Here is a 13,397-nt window from a genome sequence, read left to right as displayed (position 1 = left end):
TGAGGAGAATGGAGGAAAATATACACATTTATTTATTTATATAAAATGTGCTGGGGCCCCTGAGTGGCTCAGTCATTAAGGGTCTGCCTTTGACTCAGGTCATGGTCCCAGGGTCCTGGGATCTAGCCCTCCACATTGCATCATCAGCAGAGAGCCTGCTTCTCCCGCTCCCCCTCCCCCTGCTTGTGTTCCCTTTTCTCGCTGTCATAAATAAATAAAATCTTTTAAAAAATGAAGAAATAAATAAAATGTGCATCTCAGCAGCCTGTTGCCAGAGCAGTAGGGTCATGCCCTCCCCACACCCACCTCCAACACATGTTGAGTTATGGAAATGCCAAACGCTTGAATTCTAGGCCCTCAAGAAAAGTTCTGCAAAGTCCACATCCTTAGTCTGAGAGTCTTTGTTGAGCAATATGGTTTTTCTTTGGAAATGAAGTCAGGGAAGGAGTCTTGTGCCTCAATATAAAAGGGTCTTTAGTGGTAAGACTGTGGGCTTTAGAGTAATGAAACTGGCCTGGGATCTGCCGGTTGCTACAAGCTGTGTAACCTTGGCAAGCTGCTAAACCTCTCTGAGCCTATTTCAGTGCTATGCTGCTAAGTATTGAACACACTTGTTCTCTGGGGGTAAAGGCCCTGATTGGTATCATTTACCAATCTCCACATTAGAAATATTTTCACCAGGGCTGATCTTAAGCTAGCAACATATGTCAACTGGCTAACAAAAACCACGAGAATCCAACAGTCAGTTCTGACTAAATAGTAAGAACCAGCGTCAGTACCCCACTCGTTGCTCATCTGTACCATGGGGTTGAGAACAGTATTTAACTTAAGAAGTTATGAGAATTCCTATATCATATCTCATAAAAGGAACAGTTCAATACATGTTAGCTACTATTTTTAGCCGTTATTCTTCTGTCACCACCCAGAGGAGTAGCACATTTCACCTCTCATAGAATTTGGTCTTCTCTGGAGTATCACAGCAAAACCGTTGTCTGTACCAGGGGTAAGCTCTGGCACCACTCCAAGTCCCCGGAAAAGTGGTGTCACTTCTGTTTCTGGCTTTCCACGATCTAACTCTCAAATGCAGATCACACTGCACCCCAGCAGCCCTTCATAGCTTGGAGAAATGTCTCCCCAGTTTTTCACTCGTAGACACTCATCTATACTAGTTTTCATCCTGGACTAGGCTGCTCCTGGTTTTCAAATCTTAAGCTTGACTAACGCAAATGGATGTGCTCCTCCTGAAGGCCCCAAGACTTCTCTGGTTTGAAAGGCACCATCTGGGGGCACCTGGGTGGCTCAGTGGGTTAAAGCCTCTGCCTTCAGCTCAGGTCATGATCCCAGGGTCCTGGGATCGAGCCCCACATCAGGCTCTCTGCTCAGTGGGAAGCCTGCTCCCCTTCCTCTCTCTCTGCCTGCCTCTCTGCCTACTTGTGATCTCTGTCTGTCAAATAAATAAATAAAATATTAAAAAAAAAAGAAAGGCACCATCTGAACTCAACTGTTTTATTTTTTAAAATTTATTTTTGTTTACTTATTTACTTTAGTAATCTCTGCACCCAATGTGAGGCTCTAACTCACAACCCTGAGCTCAAGGCTCATATGCCTTTCTAATGGACCCAGACAGACACCCCTTAAACTGTTTCATTTTAAAAAATCAACCTCGGGGCACCTGGGTGGCTCAGTCTGCCTTTGTCTCAGGTCATGGTTTCGGGGTCCGGGGATTGAGCCCCGCATTGGGCTCTCTGCTCAGCAGAAAGCCTGCTTCTCCTTCTCTCACTTCCCTAGCTTTTGTTCCCTCTCTTGCTGTGTCTCTCTGTCAAATAAATAAGTAAAATCTTTTTAAAAATCAACTTCATTATGGTATAATTACATATAATACATACATATATATGGTATATTTGTATTTATATATTATTATATTATGTATTTGTATATATATGTTTGTTATATTGTTATATATAATACATTTTATATGTATTATTACATTATATTATTACATTATTATATAATATTATATTATATTAGGGTATAATTACATACAATACATAAACTGCACACAATAAAATGCAAGGAGCTTTGACCAATGTCTACACCCAAGTCAATAACACCCCAGTCAAAATTTAGAATATTTCCATCATTGCAGAAAGTTTCCTTATATAATCCATCCCTCCTACTGCCCACCAAAACAACAACTGATCAGATTTCTTTAAGTAGAATTAGTTTTGCCTGTTCTAGAGAGTCATGGGAATGGAAAACATAGTACGGACTCTTTTTTTTTTTTAATTTTTATTTACTTATTTGTCAGAGACAGAGAGAGAACAAGCGAGCGCACCAAGCAGGCAGAGGGAGCAGAGGGAGAAGAGGGAGAAGCAGGCTCCCTGCTGAGCAAGGAGCCCAATGTGGGACTTGATCCCAGGACTCTGGGATCATGACCCGGCCAGGGCAGACACCCAACTGACTGAGCCACCCAGGCATCTCCGTAGTATATACTCTTGAATCTGGCTCCTTTGACTTGAGATTTACGTTGTTGTTTGCATGTATTGGTAGTTAAGTCCTTTTCTGATGGAGCAGTATTCCATTTATGAGCAAATCAGTTGACTTATCAATTCTACTGATTGACATTTGGTTTGTTCCCAGTTTCTGGCTATAATGAATGAGGCTGCTATGAACATTCATTTACAAGTATCTTTGTGGACATGTTTTCATTTCTCTTGGATAAATACCTAGAAGTGGTATTTCTGGGTCATATACATGGTAAGTGTATGTTAATTTTATAGAAGGCGCCAAACTATTTTTCTAAGTGGTTGTACCACTTTATATGCCTACTAACATGTAAAACCAACAGTTCCAAGGGTTCCAGTGAATGGATAGTGGTATCTCCTTATGTAGGGTTTTTGTTTTGTCTTGTTTTTTAGAGGGTTTTATTTATTTATTAGAGAGACAGAGTATGCAGGGGAGGGGCAGAGGGAGAGAGAATCTGAAGCAGACTCTGCGCTCAGTGAAGAGCCCAATGTTGGGCTCCATCCCACGACCTCAAGATCATGACCTGAGCCAAAACCAAGAGTCAGACACTTAGCCAACTGAGTCACCCAGGCACCCCTCTCATTATGTTGCCTTAATTTTTCATTTAATGATGTTGAGCATCTTTTCATGTACTTTATTGTTCATTCATAAATCTTTTATGAAGTATCTGTATAGATTTTTGCCCATTTTCTACTGCCTGCCACTCTCTTTGCTAGAGTTCTCTCTCTCTCTCTCTCTGTCAAATGAATAAATAAAATCTTTAAAAAAAAAAAAAGATTCGGGATGTAAGTTGCTTGCCAGATATATGTACTATGAGTATATTCTCCTAACCTGTGGTTGTTTTGATTGTATCCAGAAGTTAATGCATAAAGATAACTGAGTGACAACATGGAGAGGTCAATGCCAATAAATTAAATTTTATTACTTAAAATCCGCAGTAGAAGGAGTGTATGCCACATCATACAGGGCTTGATCAGGAGGCAGAAGGGAAAAGGAGAAACCTTAGCCCAGATCCTGCAGTGTAGTTTTCTTTTCACAGGAGGAAATGAGTGAGGCAGGGTAGGCAAGTTTGAGCAAGTTTAGGTTTGGATAGTTTGAATAATTTTGGCAGACACTGGGCCAGAATGGCGACTCTGGAGTGATTTAAGGCAAGGGAAATACTGACTTGGTGCATGAGTTAGTAAAACTGGTGGTTGGGGATATTGTCTTTGGATTGGTTGGTTTGCATAAGAAAGGCAGGCTCTACCGACTGCCTGGGTGGCTCAGTCGTTTGGGCTGCTGCCTTCCGCTCAGGCCATGATCCCAGGGTCCTGGGATGGAGTCCCGCATCGGGCTCCCTGCCGAACAGGGAGCCTGCTTCTCTCTCCGCCTCTGCCTGCTTGTGTGCTCTCTCTCTCTCTCTCTCTGACAAATAAATAAATAAATAAAACCTTAAAAAAAAAAAAAAGAAAAAAAGAAAAGAAAGGCAGGCTCACAGACAAGTTTTTTGCTGTTCCTAGAAATTAGCTAGCCCTGATAAGGGTAGCCTCTCCCAGCTAACAAAACTCCCAAGACATCAAAGCACCACAAAATATAAAAAATTGAAAACATGATTAACACAACAGTTGCTTTTATTCTCTTACATCTTTTGAAAAACAAAACATTTTCCTTTTTATGAATTCTACCTTATTAATTTTTCTTCTTTGATTCATGCTATTTGTGTCCTGTCTACAAAGTCCTTGTTATCCCAAGCCACAAAGATTTTCACCTAAGTTTGCTTCTAGAGGTTTTATAATTTTAGCTTTTACATTTAGGTCATTGATCCTTTTGGGGAAGGTTTTTGTTCATGAAGTAAGATGAGAAGTTGAAGTTCATTTTTTTTTCCCTATAGAGATATCTAATTTTTCCAGCATGATTGATTGAAAAGTATATCTGTTACCCATTGAATTTGTGATTGTTCTAGATTCTCTTCCATTCCATTGATTTATAAGTCTATTCTTATGCCAATATCACACTGTCTTGATTATTGTATCCTTATAATAAATCTTGAAATCAGGTAGTATAAGTCCTTCCATTTTGTTTGTTTTTAAAGAATTATTTGCATTGGGGTGTCTGGGTGGCTCAGTTGGTTAAGCAACTGCCTTCAGCTCAGGTCATGATGCTGGAGTTCCAGGATCCCTCATCGGGCTTCCAGCTCCACAGGGAGTCTGCTTCTCCCTCTGACCTTCTCTCCTCTTATGCTGTCACGCACTATCTCCTTCTCAAATAAATACATTTTTTTTAAGATTACTGTTTATTTATTTGACAGAGAGAGATCACAAGCAGGCAGAGAGGCAGGCTCCCCGCTGTGCAGAGAGCCCAATGTGGGGCTCGATCCCAGAACCCTGAGATCATGACCTGAGCCGAAGGCAGAGGCTTTAACCCACTGAGCCACCCAGGTACCCCTCAAATAAATACATTCTTTAAAAAAAAAAAAGAATTATTTGCATTTCCATATAAATTTTAAAATCAGTTGATTAACTTATATTTTTAAAAGAAGCCTTTTGGACTTCTAGTTTCTGGTCTGTCATGTAAAGAAATTGTTACTCCATCCTAACGTCAAGTAAAAAGTTAACTGAATATACTGAAAATCAACAGATCTTTTTAGATCTGTCAGAGAATTGGAGCAAACAGGTGCCCCAAACTGGAGACAGTCAGGCAGCTAGAATCACACTTACTCGAGCAGAAACCCACAAGGAGCAGCAACATGAGCAGAAACCAGTATCAGAAAAGAACTGGGCCCCAGCACATTTGTATGAGGGGCGAAAGGATCTGAGGCTTTCAGAGATGAGAGAAGCAAGAAAAGCTGTCAAAACTAGAAAGAGTATCTTCTAGGGCAATTTTTCAAATTGGCCAACTCATTAGCAGGTCATGATAGCAACTTAAGTGAGTTATTAATACATATAAATTTATATATGTATTTATTTAATAAATAAAATAAACTTCAAATGTATATATTTGAAGTTTATACATTTATTCATATATAAAAATAAATTCATATATATAAATTATATAAATACATAAATTTATATATAAATATATCATTTATACAAATATATATTAAATGTATAAATATATATAAATATAAATATATGTGTATATATATAAGAATATATATATTTACATATAAATATATATATTTGAAGTTTTTTTTTTATTTGAAGTAATCTCTACATTCAATGTGGGGCTCAAACTCATGACACAGAGATCAAGAGTTGCATGTTCCTCCCGCTGCGCCAGCCATGTGCCCCAGTATATATATTTTTAATGAAATAGAATTAGAACTATTAAAATGCACTTTTTTTTTTTAAGATTTTATTTACTCATTTGTCAGGGAGAGAGAGCACAAGCAGGCAGAGAGGCAGGCAGAGGCAGAGAGAGAAGCAGGCTTCCTGCTGAGCAACGAGCCCGGAGCGGGACTTGATCCCAGAACCCTGGGATCATGACCTGAGCCAAAGGCAGCTGCTTAACTGACTGAGCCACTCAGGCGTCCCAAAATGCACTGTCTTTTTTCATGAAAGTTTTATTTCAATAGTTTATGTATCCTGACCCTGGGTAGTGATAAAAGATGTATTTCTTATTGCAAGTTGAGGTCAATGCAATCTTAAAGGTCCGTGTTCTTGGACAACCCCTGCAGAGGGATATTTAACTCTGCCTGGAAGAGCTGACTTTTGAGTTGTTCTGAAGTTCACGAGGCAATAAAGGAAAAAGGCTGTTTCTAGGCAGAGGAGCAACATAGGCAAGGAGCCATGGAGAAACAGCCTGGGAACGAGAATGGGGAGCATGTGAGTGTGAACAAGGGCTTATTTGGTGTCAGGCTCCACAGACACCCCCACATTCGAAGCTTGTGGTCCCAGACTCCAGGAAGCCAGTTGACATTCAGTTCTGGAAACGGGACATCTCCTAGCGTTCTCTTGAGAAGGACATTCTTACCTATTCTTTCTTCTGACATTGCACAAACTGCCTTGAACTTTTTATGTTATTTAACTACCTATTTCAGAAACATCGCCCTGACACTAACCTGTCTGACATAGGGGGATATCTAAGTTGTCCCCTAAATAAATTTCTGCATTCTGGGTTTTCTAGGAAAGTAACAATAGTCTTTTCTAACTTGCGAGGTGGGCTCCTCTGAAGTGAAATCAGGGCTGTGCTATCAGCTGGGTTTTTAAACTTGTAATGAAACCTACATGTAAATATATGTTCACAGAGAAAGAACTGTAATGATAGATATCAAATATTAGCAGTGCTTAAGTCCAGGGTGGGGGTAGAATTACGATTATTTTATTTTATTTTATTTTTTAAAGATTTTATTTATTTGACACAGAGAGAGAGAGATCACAAGCAGGCAGAGAGGCAGGCAGAAAGAGAGGGGGAAGCAGGCTCTCCGCTGAGCAGAGAGCCCGATGCGGGACTCGATCCCAGGACCCTGAGATCATGACCTGAGCTGAAGGCAGAGGCTTTAACTCACTGAGCCAACCGGGTGCCCGGATTATGGTAATTTTAATTTTTCTTCTTTATCTGTATGGACTCATTTTCTGTATCAAATACCCATTGCTTTGAACCGACTGAGCCACCCACGTGCCCCCACCCATTGCTTTTATAATAACAACTTCTATAATGCAGGATAAAAAGGGGAAATGTAGAAATGTGGTGTATTTGTGTGGGCCACACAAATATATCAGTTCTTCACCCCTGGAGCTTATAAATGTTTTAGTTTTGTAGATGTGGTTAAATTAAGGATCTTAAGTTGAGGAGATAATCCTGAATTATCTGGGTGAGCTCTAAATGGGATCACGAGTGTCCTAATGAAAGAGAGGCAGGAGATCAAAGAGGAGGAGGCAATGTGACCTTGGAGGCAGAGACTGGGATCACGTGACCATGAGTCAAGCAAGTCCAGCAGCCACCTGAAGCTAAGAGAGGCAAAAAATAGATTCTCCCCTAGAGCCTCAAGAGGGAGTGTGGTCCTGCCAACACCTCGATTTCAGCCCAGTGATACTCACTTTGTGTTTCTGGTCTCCAGAATGTGAGAAAATAAATTTCTCTTGTTTTAAGCTATCCAGTTTGTGGCATTTTGTTACAGCACAAGAAACAAATGCCATGCTATACACGGTAAAATAAACACAATTCTATCCACTTTGGTTCAAGCAAATCCTCCAAGTGGCCCTCACAAGTTCCCTTTGCAAATGGATTTGCAATCAAGTGTTTTCAGTGCTTTTAGAATAGATAATTTACTAGACATGTCAGCACACTAAGTTCCAACAACTATGTCCCTTGCCCTTTTGCTCTTTCTCTCAGTCTCTCCCACCCCTTACTGTCCTGGGAGTGTAAAATGGTGGAAATGCCCAGGACTCTGAAGCCAAAAGATGTGAATTCAAGTGTGGGTTCCATCGTGTGACTAAAACAAGTCACAAGCTTCTTAGCAATAAAATGGTGGCAACCCAGTTTGCCCTGGGATTGTTCATAAACACCAGCTGAGCTACTGTGTCAGAAAGCACCACACCAGGGCAACTATTCTGTGACTTTAAGCATTTATAGATACTCATGCTTTTCACTCCCAGTTTAATGAGGAAGAGGGGAAAAAAGTCACAGTACTTTTCTCCCTGGTGGCCTGTAATTTATAACTCTAATAATCATTCTAGAATTGTGCTAATCTTCTGCCAATGTGGTCAGAGATGGGAAGTTACTGGGCCAAATCATGTTTGGCAACTTCCTAATACGCCTCTCTAAAGGAAGTTCAAACCTTCTTGACTTAGGAATTTGTGTTACATTGTACATTATGTATACACACACACACACACACACATACATACATTGTACATTATATATATAATTCATATTATATTATATTGTATGTTATATAATATAATATATTAATATAGTATATGGGCAAGAAGAAAAAACTTTAAGAATATTTGATAGCTGTGTTCAGGCAGTGCAGAGACATGGCATAGGGAAGAAGGAGCATGTCTCAGATGTTTTTGAAAAATGTTATTTACAAGGAGTCAGCAGTTCATTCAAATGCTAAAGAAGACAAATGATAAAATGCACTTCCTTAGGGTAATTAGTCATGCTTTTGGCTCTCTCTGAATTCTTGAACACCTTCCAACATGGGGCGGGGGGGGGGGCGCTCCTAAATTGTGAAACCCACATCCCCAGAGTAGAAGCCGGAAACCCTTTCTCACAGCTTCCCTTGAAGTCGGCGTGCGTGTTTCCCTTGGATCGTGCGGACTGAAGGCCAACACGAGACTGCAATTTGGAGCGAAGACAGTGCCAAGGAGAAAGCCTTCCTGGAGTAACTCCAAAGAGGCAGTCAGCTTTGGGCAGCAGCAGCACATCTGCTCCTGTTTCAGTGTTCTGGGGAGCCTGTGTCCAATGGTAGCAACGGGAGGGTTTCCAAGTGAGCAATCCAGCACTAACATTACTGTGCTTGCCTGCACGGCCTCCTTTTTTGACTCACTGGAGCTTCCTGAAGATTCTATGAAATGTCTGATATCCTGGATAAGTTTCTTTTCTGCATAAATGCTCTGGAATATGTTCTCTTGTACCTTAGCCCCTAATTGGCATGGGTTCTCTAGGAAGTTAATGTTTGCTTTATGTGGAAAGTTAAATTCGCTCTGATGTCTCTCTCGAATTTATGATTCTATGAATAGGAGTGGGAAAGGGTTGGAATATGGGAAACTGGGTGAGTAAATTTGACTTGTGTCCTACAAACAACATGCAATTAATTTTCCACCATAGGTGATTTACAAGCCAAGCTTAAAGGAAAGGAGTGCCTGGCCAGCTCAGCTGGTAGAGCATGCAACTCTTGATCTCGGAGTTGTGAGTTTGTGGCCCCATGTTGGGTGCAGAGGTTACTTAAAAATAAAACTTTAAGAGGCACCTAGGTGGTTCAGTTGGTTAAGCCGCCAACTCTTGATCTCAGGTCTTGATTTTGGGGTCATGAGTTCAAGCCCTGCATTGGGCTCCATGCTAGGTGTGGAACCTACTTAAAAAATAAATGAATAAACGATTTAATAAAAAAATTTTTTTAGGGGCGCCTGGGTGGCTCAGTGGGTTAAAGCCTCTGCCTTCAGCTCAGGTCATGATCCCAGGGTCCTGGGATCGAGCCCCGCATTGGGCTCTCTGCTCAGCAGGGAGCCTGCTTCCTTCCTCTCTCTCTGCCTGCCTCTCTGCCTACTTGTGATCTCTGTCAAATAAATAAATAAAATGTTTAAAAATTTTTTACTTTTTATTTTTATTTTTATTTATTTTATGACAAATTTTCTTATTTGATTATTGTTGACACACAATGTAACATTACTTTCAGGCGTACAACATAGTGATTCACGATCTCTATGTTATGCCATGTTCACTAAAGTGTAGCTACCATCTATTGCCCTTTAACTCTATTACAATACATTGACTATATTCTCTATGCTGTGCCTTTCATTCCAGTGATTTATTTATTCCATAACTGGGAGACTATATCTTCCTCAACCCTTCACCCATTTTCTGAGTGTATTTTATCAAGACACATATATTTACTGTTTGCTTCCCACACTGTGAAGTGTTTCACCCTTACTATGTCATTTAACTCTTACCTATGATGTGATTATCATCCTCAATTTAGAGAGGAGGAACTGAGGCTTAGAAAAATGAAATAACCTCCCCAGAGTAATATAACTAATACTTAGGATTAGAATTGATGGGCCATATGGTATAGCAGAAGTAAAATTTGAACAGAAATACATTAAAACTAAAAGCCAATGTTTCAGTAACTACCAAAATAAATTTGAGTTTAAATGTTCTTCATTTTCTGCATAAGGTCATCCAATTATCTCTTTATTTTTATTTTAAAATTTTATTTATTCATCACAGGAAGAGAACGAGAGCACAAGCAAGGGGAGTGGGAAAGTAAGAAGCAGGCTCCCTGCTGAGCTGAGAGCCCAATGCGAGACACCATCCCGGGACTCCGGGATCATGACCTGAGCAGAAAGCATATGCTTAACTGACTGAGCCACCCAGGCACCCCATCCACTCATATTTTTAAACAGCTTTATTGAGACATAACTCACATACCTTACAATTCATTAACTTAAGGTGTATAATTCAATAACTTTTAGTATATTCTCAGAATTTTATATCCATCATTACAATTTTAGAACATTTTCATTATCCCCAAAAGAGAATCTGTACTCCTTAGCTATTACCCCTAACTCCAATCCCCCCAACCCTACACAACCACTAATCTACTGTCTCTACACACTTGCCTATTCTGAATGTTTCATATAAATGGAATTACAATATGTGGTTGTCTGGAAATGGCTTCTTTTACTTAGCATAAGATTTTCAAGATTTATCCCTATTGTAGCATGTATCTGCCCTTCATTACTTTTTATTGCCAAATAATATTTCTTTATGTGGATGTACCAAATTTTACTTGTTCTTGTGGATTAGAACTTCTTCATTTTTGGCTATTATGAATAATGCTGCCATGACCATTAGTGTAGAAGCTTTTGTGTGAACATATACTTCATTTCCCTTTGGTATATACGTAGGAGTAAAATTGATAGATCATATAGATCATTTGAGTAAATGACATACTGTTTTCCAAAGCAGTGGCACTATTTTACATTAATGAGGGTAGTGTGTGACAGTCCCAATTTCTCCACATCATTTTAAAAAAGGATTTTTAAAATTTATTTGAGAGAGACAGAGAGTACAGAAGCTGGTGCATGGGAAAGCCAGAAGGAGAAGCAAGCTCCCCACTGAGCAGGGACCTCCGATGCAGGGCTCTATCCCAGGACTCTGGGATCATGACCTCAGCTGAAGGCAGACAGTTAACTGACTGAGCCACCCAGGCATCCCATCTCCACATCCTTGTCAACACTTTTCATTATGTGTCTTTTCTACTACAGCCATCTTATTGTGTGCAAAGTGGTATCTCATTTTGTTTGCATTCATTTGTTCTTTTACTTATTTTTTTTTTTGTAAAAAATAAATAAGTGCTACCCTACAACCTAGCAATTGCACTACTAGGTATTCATCCCAAAGATACAGATGTAGTGAAAAGAAGGGCCATATTCACCTCAATGTTCATAGCAGCAATGTCTACAATAGCCAAACTGTGGAAAGAGCAGAGATGCCCTTCAACAGATGAATGGCTAAAGAAGATGTGGTGCATATGTACAATGGAATATTACGCAGCCACCAGAAAGGATGAATATCCACCATTTACAGCGACATGGGTGGAACTGGAGGGAATTATGCTGAGTGAAATAAGTCAAGCAGAGAAAGATAATTATCATAGGGTTTCACTCATGTGGAACATAAGGAATGGCACAGAGAACCATAGAGGAATGGAATGGGAATGGGAATGGAATGGGAAAACTGAATGGGAAGAAATCAGAGGGAGATAAATCATGACAGACTCTGGACTCCAGGAAACAAATAGGGTTATAGAGGGGAAGGGGGTTGGAGAATGGGGTAACTAGGTGATGGTTATTAAGGAGGGCACATGTGGTGATGAGTACTGGGTATTATACACAACTGATGAATCGTTGAAAAGTACATCAAAAACTAATGATGTACTATATGCTGGCTAATTGAACATGATGAAAAAATAAATAAGTTAGTAGATAATAGAACAATGACATATTTGTGATAAGTGCTAGGAAAGAAATAATCAGGATACTATAATAGAGATTGATGTGTTAGCCAAGGAATCTAGAAAGTTTACATTTAAGCTGGAGTCTTAAGGGTGAATTTAACCAGCCCTGAAAATGCCAGGAAAGAACCTTCCAAGCAGAAGAAAGCAAGCACAGAGGCTTAGATGCAAGAAAGATCTTGGCTAATTCTAAAAAATGAAAAAAAAAAAAAGCCAGAATAACAGATTGCAAGCAGGAGAGTGACATGAAAGGAGCCTGGGGAGGTGAGCAAGAGACAGTAAGGAATTTGGATTTTACCCTAAATACAGTGGGAAGCCATGGAATGATTCTACATTAAACATGGCATCATGGTGTTTGTGTTTTATTTTTTTTAAGATTTTTTAAAATTTATTTATTTGACAGATAGAGATCACAAGTAGGCAGAGAGCCAGGCAGAGGGAGAGGAGGAAGCAGGCTCCCCGCCGAGCAGAGAGCCCGACATGGGGCTCGATCCCAGGACTCTGGGATCATGATCCGAGCCGAAGGCAGAGGCTTTAACCCACTGAGCCACCCAGGTGCCCCGGTGTTTGTGTTTTAAAAGTCTGCTTTAGCTGCTCCATCGTAAAACCAGTTAAAAAGTGATTGCAGTTGTTCGCATGAGAGATAATAGTAACTTGAATACGAGTGGTGGTATCAAAGATGGAGAGAAGTGCTTTCCAGCTCTGTGTGAGAGGAAGAACAAACAAGACTGGATGGGACCCCGGTGAGTGATAGACAAGAGTCAACAATGCCACTGAAGTTTCTGGCTTTAATGATGAAGTGGATGAGGGTGCCACTTACCAAAATAGAAAACCAACAAGTGAAAAATGATTTAGCAATGGTATGGCATACTGGTCCTTATGTAATGACCCCGCAATGTGCTTAAATACATTCTGAGAGCTTTCAATTCCATTTTTCCAGATTTACCATCCATTCCTTTAAGTGTACACAATATCTGCTTCCTTGGCTATAAGTTTAATGACAGTTGCCTGGGGTCAGGGATTTATTTACCTTTACACTACAGTTTTCGTGTTATATTCTTCTCTCACTAGCATTAACTAAAAATTGAAAACACTTCCTTTCATTCCCATTCAGATGTCTCTCCTACCCACTATTTAGATTCCGTCCACTTTTCAAATACTTTGAAGTATCATAAGGCAATTGAAATCAATGAAATGAAAATTGAAA

This window comes from Martes martes, assembly GCF_963455335.1.
Source record: "Martes martes genome assembly, chromosome: 9".
NCBI classification, from domain to species: domain Eukaryota; kingdom Metazoa; phylum Chordata; class Mammalia; order Carnivora; family Mustelidae; genus Martes; species Martes martes.
Note: the sequence above shows the minus strand (reverse complement) of the source record.